General features: G+C 49.3%; 1 protein-coding gene across 1 annotated transcript in view; it reads left to right on the forward strand.

The window, feature by feature from the left end:
• emsy (EMSY transcriptional repressor, BRCA2 interacting) overlaps positions 1-17,360 on the forward strand; it is a 127,471-nt gene that overhangs the window by 96,253 nt on the left and 13,858 nt on the right. The window lies entirely within an intron of this gene.

A 17,360-nucleotide genomic window follows, 5' to 3' on the forward strand; every position in this document is an offset into this window, starting at 1 on the left:
ATGTCCCGGCTAATACGGGACAGTTGGCAACCCTACTCCATCTGCTGTCATTGTCACGAGGAGATCACAAGACCAGGGTGTGGCACAATGCTTGCAAAACACAAGACGTATAATTTGACCAAAATGTTAATTCATTCTGATTGCTACTGTACTTTCTACAAACCAAGTCGCCCAGATGGGGCTGTGTGAGTGTGTGTCATAATCCATGCCAAATGTTGACTCTGAACATTCCACTCTCTTCCCCCCCCCCCCCCCCCCGTCCCACCGCCCCTGGTTAGCCTGCTGCTCTCACCAGCTGGTTTCACTCTCTCTCTCCGCAAAACACAATGTGCAGCGAATTGTGAACGCAGCCCAGACCATCACACAGACCCACTGAAGAAGGGTCCCGACCCCGAAACGTCACCCATTCCTTCTCTCCAGAGATTCTGCCTGCCCCGCCGAGTTACTCCAGCATCTTCGGTTTAAACCACCATCTGCGGTTCCTTCCTACGCAAGCCAACCTCCCTTCCGCTGACTCCATCTACACCTCACGCTGCCTCAGCAAGGCCAGCAACATAATCAAGGACCAGTCTCACCCCGGCCACTCCCTCTTCTCCCCTCTCCCATCGGGCAAAAGGTGCAGAAGTGGGAAAACGCACACCTCCAGATTCAGGGACAGTTTCTTCCCAGCTGTTATCAGGCAACTGAACCGCTCTGCCGCAACCAGAGAGCATTCCTGAACTACTATAAGACTGTCTTTGATCGGACTTTACCGGCTTTAACTTACACTACACATTACTCCCGTTATCGTGTGTCTGTAGACTGTAAATGGCTCGATTGTAATCATGTGTTGTCCTTCTGCTGACAGGTAAGCACGCAACAAAAGCTTTTCACTGTACCTCGGTGACAATAAACTAAACCAAACTAATGTGCTGGAGTAACTCAGCGGGTCAGGCAGCATCTCTGGAGAACATGGATAGGTGACATCTCACAGCGTGCTGGGGTAACTCAGCGGGTCAGGCAGCATCTCTGGAGAACATGGATAGGTGACGTTTCACAGAGTGCTGGGGTAACTCAGCGGGTTAGGCAGCATCTCTGGAGAACATGGGTAGGTGACGTTTCACAGAGTGCTGGAGTAACTCAGCGGGTCAGGCAGCATCTCTGGAGAACATGGATAGGTGACGTTTTGAGTCGGGACCCTTCTTCAGACTCCTTCAGTCCGATGAAGAGCCTCGACCTGAAACATGGATCATTGTTTCAATGGTATTTATTCACAAAATGCTGGAGTAACTCAGCAGGTCAGGCAGCATCTCAGGAGAGAAGGAATGGGCGACATTTCGGGTCGAGACCCTTCTTCAGACTGATTCAATGTTTCAATGGTAGTCACAAATTGCTGGAGTATTTCAGCGGGACAGACAGCATCTCTGGAGGGAAGGAATGGGTGACGCTTCGGGTCGAGGCCCTTCTTCAGACTGAAACGTCACCCATTCCTTCTCTCCAAAGATGCTGCCTGTCCCGCTGCGTTACCCAGCATTTTGTGTCTACCTTCGATTTATAGTTGTTTCCTACACATTGGTTCAATGGTTCTTTATTATCATGTGCATCATGTTCACCTACACACTGGAGTTTAGAAGAATGAGGGGGGGACCTCATTGAAACATTCAGAATAAAGAAAGGCATAGATAGAGTGGATGTGGAGAGGATGTTTCCACTGGTGGGAGAGTCTCGGACTAGAGGTCACAGCCTCAGAATTAAAGGGCGCTTTTTTAGAAAGGAGGTGAGGAGGAACTCGCAAAGTCAAGAGAGAGCTAGATAGAGCTCTTAAGGATAGCGGAGTCAGGGGGTATGGGGAGAAGGCAGGAACGGGGTACTGATTGAGAATGATCAGCCATGATCACATTGAATGGCGGTGCTGGCTCGAAGGGCCGAATGGCCTCCTCCTGCACCTATTGTCTATTGTCTATTAACACTATCCTAACACACCAGGTATAATTGACAATGTGACCGAAGACAATTAACCTACAAACCTGCACGTCTTTGGAGCGTGGGAGGAAAATGGAGATCTCGGGGAGAAAACCCACGCAGGTCACGGGAAGAACGTACAAACTCTGTACAGACAGCGACCGGTCGGGATCGAACCCGGGCCTCTGACGCTGTGAGGAAGCTACTCTACCTGCTGCGACACCGTGCCGCCAATCTGGAGGGGGGGGGGACACGGTAAACCCCAACGGTTCTTCCGACCGTCCCTAATCCAGCGTCTGCCGCCGTGGGCGACTGGCTCCAACCTCCATTGTCGGCGCCCTTTACGTATTGACTCTTTGCATACTTGCACTGTAGGCCAACAAAGAATCTCACCGCACCAAGTGCACGTGACAACAAAGAATCAATCAACCTCCCTCCCTGTGAAGGCTGTGGAGGCCAAGTCAGTGGATATTTTTAAGGCAGAGATAGATAGATTCTTGATTGGTACGCCGGGTGTCAGGGGTGATGGGAAGAAGTGCGAGACCAATTTTTTTTTCTCCCAGAATCTTGAGTGCCTGGAACGAGCTGCTGTGTGTGGAGGTTGCAGCAGATACATTAGAGGTATTTAAAAGACTTTTTGGAAAGGCACATAGATATGCAGGGAATGGAAGGAAATGGGTTATGCGCTGGTAGATAAGTGATGGTCTGGGCAACATGGTTGGCAGAGACAAGATGGGCTGAAGGGCCTGCTCTTGTGCTGTTAGGAAAGAGGAGGGATGGTATTTAAAACCAGAGGGGGGGGGGGGGGATATGGGTGGACAAGGATAAAAGGGGAGGGGGGAGGGAAAGGGACCTCCTTTCCTTAGACTCCTTTTATACATCATGTTGCTTCGGCAAGGCCAGCAGCATAATCAAGGGCCAGTTAGCTTGTAGCTATGCCATTTAGTGTTTTTGGATCTAGATTTAGAGATTTAGAGATACAGCGCAGAAACAGGCCCTTTCGGCCCACTGGGTCGGCGCCGCCCGGCGATCCCCGCACATTAACACTATCCTACACCCACTAGGGACAATTTTTACATTTGCCCAGCCAATTAACCTACAAACCTGTACGTCTTTGGAGTGTGGGAGGAAACCGAAGATCTCGGAGAAAACCCACGCAGGTCACGGGGAGAACGTGTTGGACAATTCCACGCTGGGAAAAAAAGGTTCTGTCCACTCTATCTGGGCCTTCCGTCATTCTATACACTTCTAGCACATCCCCCCTCAACCTCCGATGTTTCAGAGAAAATAATCCAAGTCGATCCGACCTCTCCCTGTAGGTGAGACCCTCTAATCCGGGCAGCATTCTGGTAAACCTCCTCTACACCCTCTACACATGCTTCCAGTAATGGGGTGACCAGAACTGGATGCAATACTCCAAATGCAGCCTAACCAAAGTCCCCCCCCCCCCTCCTCGACTCCATCCAAGGACCCAAACGCTCTTTCCAGGTGAGACAGAGGTTCACCTGCACCTCCTCCAACCTCATCTACTGTATCCGCTGTTCCAGGTGTCAACGTCTCCACATCAGCGAGACCAAGCGCAGGCTCGGCGATCACTTCGCTGAACACCTCCGCACAGTCGGTCTTAACCTACCTGATCTCCCGGTGGCTCAGCACTTCAACTCCCCCTGCCATTCCAAATCTGACCTTTTGTGTCCTGGGCCTCCTCCATTGTCAGAGTGGAGATCCCCATTCTCATCCCCAAATTGGAGGAACAGCACCTCATATTTCACTTGGGTAGTTTACACCCCAGCGTTATGAACATTGACTTCTCTAACTTCAGATAGTCCTTGCTTTCCCTCTCTCTCCATCCCCTCCCCCTTCCCAGTTCTCCCACCAGTCTTACTGTCTCTGACTACATTTTATCTGTGTCCCGCCCCCTCCCCTGACATCAGTTTGAAGAAGGGTCTCGACCCGAAATGTCACCCATTCCTTCTCTCCCGAGAGGCTGCCTGACCCGCTGAGTTACTCCAGCATTTTTGTGCCTACCTTCGATTCAAACCAGCATCTGCAGTTTTTTTTCCTACAAAGTCCTATAGAGATGTATCATGATTTCCTGATTTTTATACTCAATGCCCCTGGCAATGAAGGTAAGTATCTCATAAGCCTTTTAGTTTAGTTTAGTTTAGAGATAAAGCGCGGAAACAGGCCCTTCGGCCCACCGAGTCAATAGACAATAGACAATAGGTGCAGGAGTAGGCCATTCGGCCCTTCGAGCCAGCACCGCCATTCAATGTGATCATGGCTGAACATTCTCAATCAGTACCCCGTTCCTGCCTTCTCCCCATGCCCCCTGACTCCGCTATCCTTAAGAGCTCTATCCAGCTCTCTCTTGAATGCATTCAGAGAATTGGCCTCCACTGCCTTCTGAGGCAGAGAATTCCACAGATTCACAACTCACTGACTGAAAAAGTTTTTCCTCATCTCCGTTCTAAATGGCCTACCCCTTATTCTTAAACTGTGGCCCCTTGTTCTGGACTCCCCCAACATTGAGAACATGTTTCCTGCCTCTAACGTGTCCAACCCCTTAATAATCTTATACGTTTCGATAAGATCTCTCATCCTTCTAAATTCCAGTGTATACAAGCCTAGTCGCTCCAGTCTTTCAACATACGACAGTCCCGCCATTCCGGGAATTAACCTAGTAAACCTACGCTGCACGCCCTCAATAGTCCGCACTGAGCAGCAATCCCCGCACACTAGCGCTATCCTACACCCATTAGGGACAATTTATATTTATATCAAGCCAATTAACCTACAAACCTGTACGTCTTTGGAGTGTGGGAGGAAACCGAAGATCCCGGAGAAAACCCACGCAGGTCACGGGAAGAACGTACAAACTCCATACAGACAGCACCCTTAGTTGGGATCGAACCTGGGTCTCCAGCTGCAAGCGCTGTAAGGCGGCAACTCTACCGCTGCGCCACCAGGTCGCCCTTCTGTGTGGTGTGCATTTCCAAGCAGATAACAAGCCTGGTTTCCTGAAGAGAGAGGCTTCCCTTAGCAATGGGACATTTAACATTCTTCTTGAGAAATGATTCAAATCTATCCCCGTAGCATTTGCAGTAATTTGTCTACATCTGATTGTAATCCCCAGCTGACAACTCTCATTTGGAGCGAAGCAAACCAAAACAAAGCAAACCAAAGCAAAGCAAACCAAAACCGGGACGCATCACAGCATGGTTTGGGAACAGCTCCCTCCAAGGACGCAAGAAATTGCAGAGAGTTGCGGACGCAGCCCAGACCATCACACAAACCAACCTCCCATCCATTGACTCCATCTACACCTCACGCTGCCTCGGCAAGGCCAGCAGCATCATCAAGGACCAGTCTCACCCCGGTCACTCCCTCTTCTCCCCTCTCCCACCGGGCAAGAGGTGCAGAAGTGTGAAAACGCACACCTCCAGATTCAGGGGCAGTTTCTTCCCAGCTGTTATCAGGCAACTGAACCATCCTCTCATCAGCTTGAGAGCGGTCCTGATCGCCCATCTACCTCATTGGCCACCCTCAGTATCTTTAATTGGATTTAATTTGGACTTTATAGACAATAGACAATAGACAATAGGTGCAGGAGGAGGCCATTCGGAGAATTGGCCTCCACTGCCTTCTGAGGCAGAGAATTCCACAGATTCACAACTCTCTGACTGAAAAGGATTTTCCTCATCTCAGTTCTAAATGGCCTACCCCTTATTCTTAAACTGTGGCCCCTTGTTCTGGACTCCCCCAACATTGGGAACATGTTTCCTGCCTCTAACGTGTCCAACCCCTTAATAATCTTATACGTTTCGATAAGATCCCCTCTCATCCTTCTAAATTCCAGTGTATACAAGCTCAGTCGCTCCCGTCTTTCAACATATGACAGTCCCGCCATTCCGGGAATTAATCTAGTAAACTTACGCTGCACGCCCTCAATAACAAGAATAAACTAAACTGAATCTGGGCTGCACGGTGGTGCAGCCTTAGAGTTGCTGCCTTACAGCGGATGCGGCGCCGGAGACCCGGGTTCGATCCCGACTACGGGCGCCATTTGTACAGAGTTTGTACGTTCTCCCCATGACCTGCGTGGGTTTTCTCCGAGATCTTCGGTTTCCTCGCACACTCCAAAGACGTGCAGGTTTGTAAGTTAATTGGCTTGGATAATGTAAAAATTGTCCCTAGTGGGTGTAGGATAGTGTTAATGTGCGGGGATCGCTGGTCGGCGCGGACCAGGTGGGCCGAAAGGGCCTGTTTCCACGCTGTATCTCTAAACTAAACTTTAAATAAACTAAATAGAACGGTATAGCCAGGAACAGGCCCTTCAGCCAACAATGCCTGTGCCAAATGTTGGATTTAGTTAAGGATGTTTAAGTGTGGACCTCTACCTCCCTTCTACCTCATTGGAAACTTTGAACTATCCTTAATCAGACTTTACTGGACTTTTTCTTGCAATGAACGTTATTCCTTTTACCTTGCGTCTGTACACTGTGGATGACTTGATAGTAATCATGTATAGTGTTTCGGCTGACTGGTTAGCACACAACTAAGTAAAGTGAAGGGCGAGGAGAAGAGAGAAGGTACGTCTAGTACCTTTAGAGAGAAGATGAGGAGGAGTTTCTGCAGTCAGAGGGTGGTGAATCTGTGGAATTCATTGCCACAGACGGCTGTGGAGGCCAAGTCATTGGGTAATTTCTGAAGCGGACATTGATAGGCTCTTAGTACGGGTGTCTGGGGTTACGGGGTGAAGGCAGGAGAATGGGGTGGAGAGAGAATGATAGATCATAGAAACATAGAAACATAGAAAATAGGTGCAGGAGTAGGCCATTCAGCCCTTCGAGCCTGCACCGCCATTCAATGTGATCATGGCTGATCATCCAACTCAGTATCCCGTACCTGCCTTCTCTCCATACCCCCTGATCCCTTTAGCCACAAGGGCCACATCTAACTCCCTCTTAAATATAGCCAGTGAACTGGCCTCAACTACCTTCTGTGGCAGAGAATTCCACAGATTCACCACTCTCTGTGTGAAAACCATGATTGATCAACGATGATTGAATGGCGGGTGTAGGCTCAATGGGCTGAATGACCTCATTTTGCTCCACTGTCGGAACCCTTCGGCCCAACTAGCCCACACCGGCCAACAAGTCACAGCAACACCAGTCCCACCTGCCTGCGTTTGGCCCATATCCCTCCATACCTGTCCTATCCATGTACCTGTCTAACAGTTTGTTAAACATTATGGAACGTTATGAAATGTTAATAGTTCCTGCCTCAACTGCCTCCTCTGGCAACTCGTTCCGTACACCCACCACCCTTTGTGTATAAACGTTACCCCTCAGTTCCCTATTAAATCTTTCCCCCTTCACCTTGAACCTACGTCCTTTGGTCCTCGATTTACCTACCCGATCTTCTCATGATTAGGTAGATGCTCAGAGTCTCTTGCCCAGAGTAGGTGAATCGAGGACAGAGGTTTAAGGTGAAGGGGAAAAGATTTTAAACAAGAGCATCCTCTCGACATCCACTCTATCCAGACCTTTCACTATTCCACAAGTTTCAATGAGCTCCTGCATAAGACCGCAATGAGAAGTTCTACCAACGAAATCTGAGCCAAACATGTATTTTTGTTTCCCTCTGTCATAGAGTCATATAGTGATACAGTGTGGAAACAGGCCCTTCGGCCCAACTCGCCCACACCGGCCAACAATGTCCCAGCTACCCTAGTCCCACTTGCCTGCGCTTGGTCCATATCCCTCCAAACCTGTCCTATCCATGTACCTGTCCAACTGCTTCTTAAACGATGGGATAGTCCCAGCTTCAACTACCTCCTCTGGCAGCTTGTTCCATACACCCACCACCCTTCGTGTGAAAAAGTTACCCCTCGGATTCCTATTAAATCTTTTCCCCTTCACCTTGAACCTATGTCCTCTGGTCCTCGATTCCCCTACTCTGGGTAAAAGACTCTGTGCATTTACCCGATCTATTCCTCTCATGATTTTGTACAGCTCTATAAGATCACCCCTCATCCTCTTGCACTCCATGGAATAGAGACCCAGCCTGCTCAACCTCTCCCTGTAGCTCACACCCTCTAGTCCTGGCAACATCCTCAGAAGGCAGTGGAAGCCAATTCTCTGAATGCATTCAAGAGAGAGATAGATAGAGCTCTTAAGGATAGTGGAGTTAGGGGGTATGGGGAGAAGGCAGGAACGGGGTACTGATTGAGAATTATCAGCCATGATCACATTGAATGGCGGTGCTGGCTTGAAGGGCCGAATGGCCTCCTCCTGCACCTATTGTCTATTGTCTATTGTCTATTGTCTAAATCTTTTCTGAACCCTTTCAAGCTTGACAATATCTTTCCAATAACATGGTGCCCAGAACTGAACACAATATTCTAAATGCGGTCTCACCAACGTCTTATACAACTGCAACATGAACCAACGTCTTATACAACTGCAACATGAGTCTCTGTCGAAGAGGTTATAATGGGATTAGGAGGGAGAGATAGATCTGCCATGATTGAATGGTGGAGTAGACTTGATGGGCCGAATGGCCTAATTCTTCTCCTATCACTTATGACCTTATTCCCAAAATGCTGGAGTAACTCAGCAGGTCAGGCAGCATCTCAGGAGAGAAGGAATGGGTGACGTTTCGGGTCGAGACCCTTCTTCAGACTGAAGAAGGGTCTCGACCCGAAACGTCACCCATTCCTTCTCTCCTGAGATGCTGCCTGACCTGCTGAGTTACTCCAGCATTTTGGGAATAAATACCTTCGATTTGTACCAGCATCTGCAGTTATTTTCTTATACTTATGATCTTATGATCTTTTTGAATGCCGTTGAGCGGTTGCTGCTTGAAGAATGTGTCTCTTTCAAGTGGTTTGTTTACCTTGGCGATCTCGCACTGAAACAGCCAGACCTCCCCCACCATCTTTTCAAAGACCGAGCTTGACTACCCCCACTGACGAATTCCTGTCTTGGCACTCTCACTCCTGCCGACAGGTAAGGCTTCAATATGCTCCATTACTCACACTGCCTGCCATTTTTTCACAAAGATAGACACAAAAACTCAGCGGGTCAGACAGCATCTCTGGAGAGAAGGAATGGGAGACGTTTCGGGTCGAGACCCCTTCCTCAGACCGAGTTACTCCAGCTTTTTGTGTCTCTCTTCAGTTCAAGCCCGGCATCTGCTGTTCCTTCCTACACACCTCTCCACAAAGGAGGTATTTATTCACAAAATGTTGGAGTAACTCAGCAGGTCAGGCAGCATCTCGGGTGAGAAGGAATGGGTGACGTTTCGGGTCGAGACCCTTCAAGGGTCACCCATTCCTTCTCTCCCGAGATGCTGCCTGACCTGCTGAGTTACTCCAGCATTTTGTGAATAAATACCTTCGATTTGTACCAGCATCTGCATTTATCTTCTTCACAAAGGATCCTCGGGTTGTAGGCAGTGTGCGTTGTCGGCCGCTTCCAATCACTAAATGTGTTTCCGTTTAATTGTCCATGTTCGGCGCGGGATCATTCTTGGATCCCGTGAGGTTCTGGCTGCGCTCAAGACGAGAGACCTTGTTATGACAGGCTTGTGGGTTTGGCTTCATCCATTCCCTCGCTCACAAGGGACGTGAAGACTTGCCAAGATCACCGTGACTCATAGCCACCAATGAGATCATCCTAGCACTGGGGAGGGGCTTTAAAGAAACTTGCAACTATTCCTCAGCTCAGCTTCAGTTTAGTTTTATGGTCGTGTGTGCTGAGGTACAGTGAGAAGCTTTTGTTGCGTGCTCTCCAGTCAGCGGAAAGATAACACGTGATTACAGTCGAGACCGGGATGGAACCCGGGTCTCCGGCGCTGCAATCGCTGTAAGGCAGCAACTCTACCGCTGCGCCAACGTGCAGCTCTTTGACATTTACACCCTGGAAAAAAAGGTTCTGACTGTCAACTTCATAACAAGAGGAGTTGAGCTTCATAACAAGAGGAGTTAAGCTTCATAACAAGAGGAGTTGAGTACAGGAGCAAAGAGGTCCTTCTGCAGTTGTACAGGGCCCCAGTGAGACCGCACCTGGAGTACTGTGTGCAGTTTTGGTCTCCAAATTTGAGGAAGGATGTTCTTGCTATTGAGGGCGTGCAGCGTAGGTTTACTAGGTTAATTCCCAGAATGGCGGGACTGTCGTATGTTGAAAGACTGGAGCGACTAGGCTTGTATACACTGGAATTTAGAAGGATGAGGGGGGATCTTATCGAAACGTATAAGATTATTAAGGGTTGGACACGTTAGAGGCAGGAAACATGTTCCCAATGTTGGGGGAGTCCAGAACAAGGGGCCACAGTTTAAGAATAAGGGGTAGGCCATTTAGAACTGAGATGAGGAAACACTTTTTCAGTCAGAGAGTTGTGAATCTGTGGAATTCTCTGCCTCAGTAGAGAATACCTTATACTTAGCTAATGTATTGACAATATCTTCCATACGAGGTAATGGATATGCATCAAGCTCCGTGAACTGGTTTATAGTTTGAGAGTAATCAATGCAGAGTCGCTTTCTATGTCTCTCCAAGGGGTCCCTAACCACAACAACTTGTGCCCTCCAAGGGGAAGAGCTGGGCTCGATGCTACCTTCTTGTAAAAGATTAGTTACTTCTGTGTTGATAAAGTTTTTGTCATCTTTACTAAAATGTCTTTGTAGCAATTGGCTTGCACTTAGAGGATAAATTAGTGAATAATGAAGGACATTCAACAGATGCAGCAGAAAAACAGACGAGGAAAAACATTTTCAGTCAGAGAGTTGTGAATCTGTGGAATTCTCTGCCTCAGAAGGCAGTGGAGGCCAATTCTCTGAATGCATTCAAGAGAGAGCTAGATAGAGCTCTTAAGGATAGCGGAGTCAGGGGGTATGGGGAGAAGGCAGGAACGGGGTATTGATTGAGAATGATCAGCCATGATCACATTGAATGGCGGTGCTGACTCGAAGGGCCGAATGGCCTCCTCCTGCACCTATTGTCTATTGTCCATTGTCTAACCTGCTGTACACCAATCAGTCAAAACATTATGACCACTGACAGGTGAAGCGTATAACATTGATTATCTTGTTACAATGGCAGCTGTCAAGGGGTGGGATATATTAGGCAGCAAGTGAACAGTTAGTTCTTGAAGTTGATAATAATAATAATTTATTTGTCATATGTAGGTTGGCACAGGATCAACGGTACAATGAAATGTATTTGACAAGACAACAGGTCACCTCAGCAGTAATATTCCAAGGATAAATAAGATAAAAATGACATTAGTAAGGTAAAAAGACAATATTAAAAATAGGTGACAGAGGTTCACCTGCACCTCCTCCAACCTCATCTATTGCATCCGCTGCTCTAGATGTCAACTTATTTACATCGGCGAAACCAAGCACAGTCTCGGCGATCGCTTCGCTCAACACCTACGCTCAGTCTGCATTGACCAACCTGATCTCCCGGTGGCTGTGCACTTCAACTCCCCCTCCCACTCCCAGTCTGACCTTTCTGTCATGGGCCTCCTCCAGTGCCATAGTGAGGCCCACCGGAAATTGGAGGAACAGCACCTCATATTTCGCCTGGGCAGCTTGCAGCCCAGTGGTATGAACATTGACTTCTCCAACTTTAGATAGTTCCTCTGTCCCTCTCTTCCCCTCCTCCCCAGATCTCCCTCTATCTTCCTGTCTCCACCTATATCCTTCCTTTGTCCCACCCCCCCTGACATCAGTCTGAAGAAGGGTCTCGACCCGAAACGTCACCCATTCCTTCTCTCCCGAGATGCTGCCTGACCTGCTGAGTTACTCCAGCATTTTGTGAATATTAAAAATAATCATCGTTTATGATTTGAAATGTGTGTTTATGAGTTCAGAAGCCTGATGGCCTGATGGTAGAAACTGTTCTTAAGTCTGGTGGTACGCTCAGCCATACTCCTGTATCGTCTGCCTGACGGTAACAAGGAGAACAGCCTGCGTGCTGGGTGGCTGTGGTCCTTGATGATGCTGCGTGCCTTCCGCAGGCACCGCCGGTAGAATAAATGTCCTGAGTGGCCGGGAGACAGTTGCCAGTGATGTGCTGTGCCGCCTTCACCACTCTCTGTAGTGATTTGTGCCTGTGGGCAGAACAGTTCCCGTACCAGACTGTAATGCAGCCCGTCAGCAGCAGGCTTTCGATGGTGCATCTGCAGAAGGTTGTGAGGATGCTGACGTTCATGCCAAACTTCCTCAGTCTTCTCGGGAAAAAGAGCCGCTGGCTCACAATAATCTTTATTATTGTGTCCGTGTGCAGTGTGATGTGTTGGATGCAGGAGAAATAGGCAGGAGTAAAGACCTGAGCGACTTTGACAAGGGCCAGATTGTTATGGCCAGACGACTGGGTCAGAGCATCTCTGAAACGGCAAGGCTTGTGGGGTGCTCCCGGTCAGCAGTGGTGAGTACCGACCGACAGTGGTCTGAGGAGGGACAAACCACAAACCGGCGACAGGCAGGGTGTTGGGCGCCCAAGGCTCATCGATGCGCGAGGGCAACGAAGGCTATCCCGTCTGGTCCTAACCGACAGAAGGTCGACTGTGGCACAAGTCACAGAAAATGTTAATGGTGGTCACGGGAGGAATGTGTCACAATACACAGAGCATCGCACCCTGCTGCGTATGGAGCTGCACACGGAGGACCAACAGCACATTAGGCAGGTGGTCGTAATGTTTTGGCTCATCAGGTCATAATGTTTTGGCTGATCGGTGCACATGATAAGGGAATAATGTCCCGATCCGGGCGTCTGCCATTGGTGGAGCTGGAGCACGTGGCCGCTGGCTGGGTGAGATCATGTGGGGCATGGGGCGGTGGCGTCACCATGTCCCTTATTAGGGAGGGAGATAGTTGGCAACCCTCGATACAGCACCGGAGACCCGGGATCGATCCCGACCTCGGGTGCTGTCTGTGTGTGTGAAGTTTCCACGCAGAGAACGCATGAAAATATCCGACATTTCCTGTTGCAGATCAGGCAGTCAAGGAGCTGCCTGTCAGCCTGGTGAAAGGGCAATTAGATTGGCCTCCCTTGGCCAGCTGTCTCCAATCAAGTCTAGCCTTCATTTACAGGGCTAAGTATTTACAGCATTCGGTCAAATCTTCAACTTCATTGAACTTCAAGCAACTGAAGTCAAATTGTTGATCTAACTTTAAGGAACCCAGCCAAAACTAAAAAGACAAAGTTGATTTGGTTTATGTTTAGTTTAGAGACACAGCGCGGAAACAAACAGGCCCTTCGGCCCACCGAGTCCGCGCCGACCAGCGATCCCCGCACACTAACACTACCCTACGCACACTAGGGACAATATTACATTTATACCAAGCCGATTAACCTACAAACCCGCACGTCTTTGGAGTGTGGGAGGAAGCCGAAGATCTCAGAGAAAACCCACGCAGGTCACGGGGAGAACGTGCAAACTCCGTACGGACAGCGCCCGTGGTCGGGATCGAATCCGGGTCTCTGGCGCCGTGAGGCAGCGACTCTATCGCTGCGCCACTAGTGAATCAAAAGTGCAAGGGCTGTGCACTAGAAGGTCGTACAAGCCAAAAGGAGGCAAGTCATGACTTGGGCAGCTTGCAACCCAGAGGTATGAATATTGATTTCTCTAACTTCAACTGACCCTCGCATCTAGGGGTTGCCAACTTCCTCACTCCCAAATAAGGGACGAAAGGTGACGTCACCGCCCCGCACCCCACGTGACCTCACCCAGCCAGCGGCCACGTGCTCCCACTCCACCAAAGGCGGCCGCCCGGGCCGGGAGGCGGGTTGCTGCGCAAGAACACACTCGGCCCACACTCCGTTAGCCAACACTGTCCGAGCCTACAGCGACCCCTGGGCCTACAGTGTCCGGGCCTACAAGTGCCCCCCCGGGCCTAATACAGGTCAAGGGCGGTCTCGTACGGGACAAACAAATTTAACCCAATATATGGGATGTCCTGCTAATACGGGACAGTTGGCAACCCTACTTGCATCCCGTCTCTCTCTCTGTCCCTCCCCCCCCCTCCCACCCTAGTTGTCCCACTAGTTTCACTGTCGTCCTGTTGAGTTTCCATGTCTGTATAACTCATTATCACCCTCCCCACAGCCTACAATGGATACGGACCACGTACAGGCAGAGGAGATATGGTTAACATGGCATCATCTTTGGCACAGATATTGTGGGCCTTAAGTGCCTGTTCTATTGTTCTAAAATGCCAATAGATTTTGCCTCCACTCCCAGCCCAGTGGCACAGCGGTAGAGTTGCTGCCTCACAGCAACAATAGACAATAGACAATAGACAATAGGTGCAGGAGGAGGCCATTCGGCCCTTCGAGCCAGCACCACCATTCAATGTGATCATGGCTAATCATTCTCAATCAGTACCCCGTTCCTGCCTTCTCCCCATACCCCCTGACTCCGCTATCCTTAAGAGCTCTATCTAGCTCCCTCTTGAAAGCATCCAGAGAACTGGCCTCCGCTGCCTTCTGAGGCAGAGAATGCCACAGATTTACAACTCTCTGACTGAAAAAGTTTTTCCTCATCTCCGTTCTAAATTACCTACCCCTTAATCTTAAACTGTGGCCCCTGGTTCTGGACTCCCCCAACATTGGGAACATGTTTCCTGCCTCTAACGTGTCCAATCCCTCAATAATCTTATGTTTCAATAAGATCCCCTCTCATCCTTCTACATTCTAGTGTATACAAGCCTAGTCGCTCCAGTCTTTCAACATACCTAGGAATTACCGGGAATTAACCTAGTGAACCTACGCTGCACGCCCTCAATAGCAAGAATATCCTTCCTCAAATTTGGAGACCAAAACTACACACAGTACTCCAGGTGCGGTCTCACTAGGGCCCTGTACAACTGCAGAAGGACCTCTTACAACTGCAGAAGGACCTCCTATACTCAACTCCTCTTTTTATGAAGGCCAACATCCCATTAGCTTTCTACACTGCCTGCTGTACCTTCATGCTTCCTTTCAGTGACTGATGCACTAGGACACCCAGATCTCGTTGTACGTCCCCTTTTCCTAACTTGACACCATTCAGATAATAATGTGCCTTCCTATTCTTACGACCAAAGTGGATAACCTCACACTTATCCACATTAAACTGCATCTGCCATGCATCCGCCCACTCACACAACCTGTCCAAGTCACCCTGCAACCTCATAGCATCCTCCTCACAGTTCACACTACCACCCAGCTTTGTGCCATCTGCAAATTTGCTAATGTTACTTTTAATCCCTTCATCCAAGTCATTAATGTATATTGTAAATAGCTGCGGTCCCAGCATCGAGCCTTGCGGTACCCCACTAGTCACTGCCTGCCATTCTGAAAGGGACCCATTTATCTCCACTCTTTGCTTTCTGTCTGCCAACCAATTTTCTATCCATGTCAGTACCCTACCCCCAATACCATGTTCCACCACAGACCCGGGTTCGATCCTTACCATGGGCGCTGTCTGTAAGGAGGTTGTGCCTTCTCCCCGTGACCGCGTGGGTTTTCTCCCACATTCCAAAGGCGTGCAGATTTGTAGGTTAATTGGCTTCTGTAAATTGTCCCTAGTGTGTAGGATAGAACTTGTGTACGGGGTGATCGCTGGTCGGTGCGGTCTCGGTGGGCCTGTTTCCACACTGAATCTCTAAAGTCTGAAGAGTAATTCCACAGCCCAGTTTTCCTATCTGAGTATGTGCCTGTGGTTTGTGGTCACAGATGGCCTGTGGGGTTTAGCAGCCCCGTGGATCACAAGCATGAACAACAAAAGGCCTGGGGCCCTGTTCCTTAACTGTGGAAAGAATTTACTGGTCAAATGACTAAACACTTAGTCACGGGTGTTTACTTGACTGCTCAGCAGGGGGCCGTGACACGTCCAGATGACACCAAACCACATTTTTAGGTTGTTTGTTAACATAGAAACATAGAAAACAGGCGCAGGAGGAGGTCATTTGGCCCTTCGAGCCAGCACCGCCATGCATTGTGATCATGGCTGATCATCCACAATCAGTAACCCATGCCTGCCTTCTCCCCATATCCCTTGATTCCGCTAGTCCCTAGAGCTCTATCTATCTCTCTTTTAAATTCATCCAGTGAATTGGCCTCCATTTGGTGATTTCCACAAATTCACAACTCTCTGGGTGAAAAAGTTTCTTCTCACTTCAGTTTTAAATGGCCTCCTCTTTATTCTTAGACTGTGGACCTTGGTTCTGGACTCCGACAACATTGGGAACATTTTTCCTGCATCTAGCTTGTCCAGTCCTTTCATAATTTTATACGTCTCTATAAGATTCCCTCTCATCCTTCTAAACTCCAGTGAATACAAGCCCAGTCTTTCCAATCTTTCCTCATATGACAGTCCCGCCATCCCGTGGATTAACCTGGTGATCCTACGCTCTTCTTCCTCAAATTAGGAGACCAAAGCTGGACACAATACTCCAGATGTGGTCTCACCAGGGCCCTGTACTTGTAGCCTTGTCTCGTCCCAGAGGTTGTGTTTATCCGAGTCTTGCTGTGAAGAACTAGTTTTTAGACTGAGGCAATTTTTTAGGCGATTTACCACACGGTCAAAAGATGGTCATATCCTTGAGGAGGTGGCACAGAGGTGGAGTTGCTTGCCTCACGGCGCCAGAGACCCAGGTTTGATCCTGACCATGGGTGGCTGTCTGCACTGAAGCCAATTAACCTCAAACGTCTATGTCTTTGGAGTGCAGGAGGAACTCGGAGCACCCGGTGAAAACTCACGCAGGGTCACAGGGAGAACGTGCAAACTCCGCACAGACAGTGAAAACCCTTTTGTTATCTGCCATCCTCGTGTATAATCTCTCTTTATCTTTCTCCCTCCCTATCCTTCACACTTTCTTCCTCACTCTCACCTTTTCCCACTCTCTCCCGCGTTCCTCCCCTCCCTCAACCTTTCCTTCCAAAACTCCCCCCTCACTCACTCTCTCTTACTCTTTCATCTGTTATTCCCCACTCCCTCATTACCTCCCTCATCCTTCCCTCCCTCATTTTTTCCCCCTCCGTCACACTTTCTCTCCACCCTTCCCCTCCATCAGTCCCCCCTCCATCACACTTTCTTACTCTTTCCTCCCTTAATTCCTTCCCTCCTGCAACCTTCCCTCCCTCACTCTTTCCCTCTTTCCCTCCCTCCCTCCCTCTTCACCCCCCCCCCCTTCATTTCTTCCCTCCTTCAATCTTCTCTCACTCAATCTTCCCTCCCTCAACCTCCCCACAACCTAGGGTTGCCAACTGTCCCATATTAGCCGGGACATCCCTTATTTTGGGCTAAATTGGTTTGTCCAGTACTGGACCCCCCTTGTCCAGTATTAGGTCCGGGGGACACTGTAGGCCTGGACGCTGTAGGCCCGGATGCTGTAGGCCCGGACGCTGTAGGCCCGGACGGAC

The sequence above is a fragment of the Rhinoraja longicauda genome, chromosome 7, assembly GCF_053455715.1.
Source record: "Rhinoraja longicauda isolate Sanriku21f chromosome 7, sRhiLon1.1, whole genome shotgun sequence".
NCBI lineage: Eukaryota > Metazoa > Chordata > Chondrichthyes > Rajiformes > Arhynchobatidae > Rhinoraja > Rhinoraja longicauda.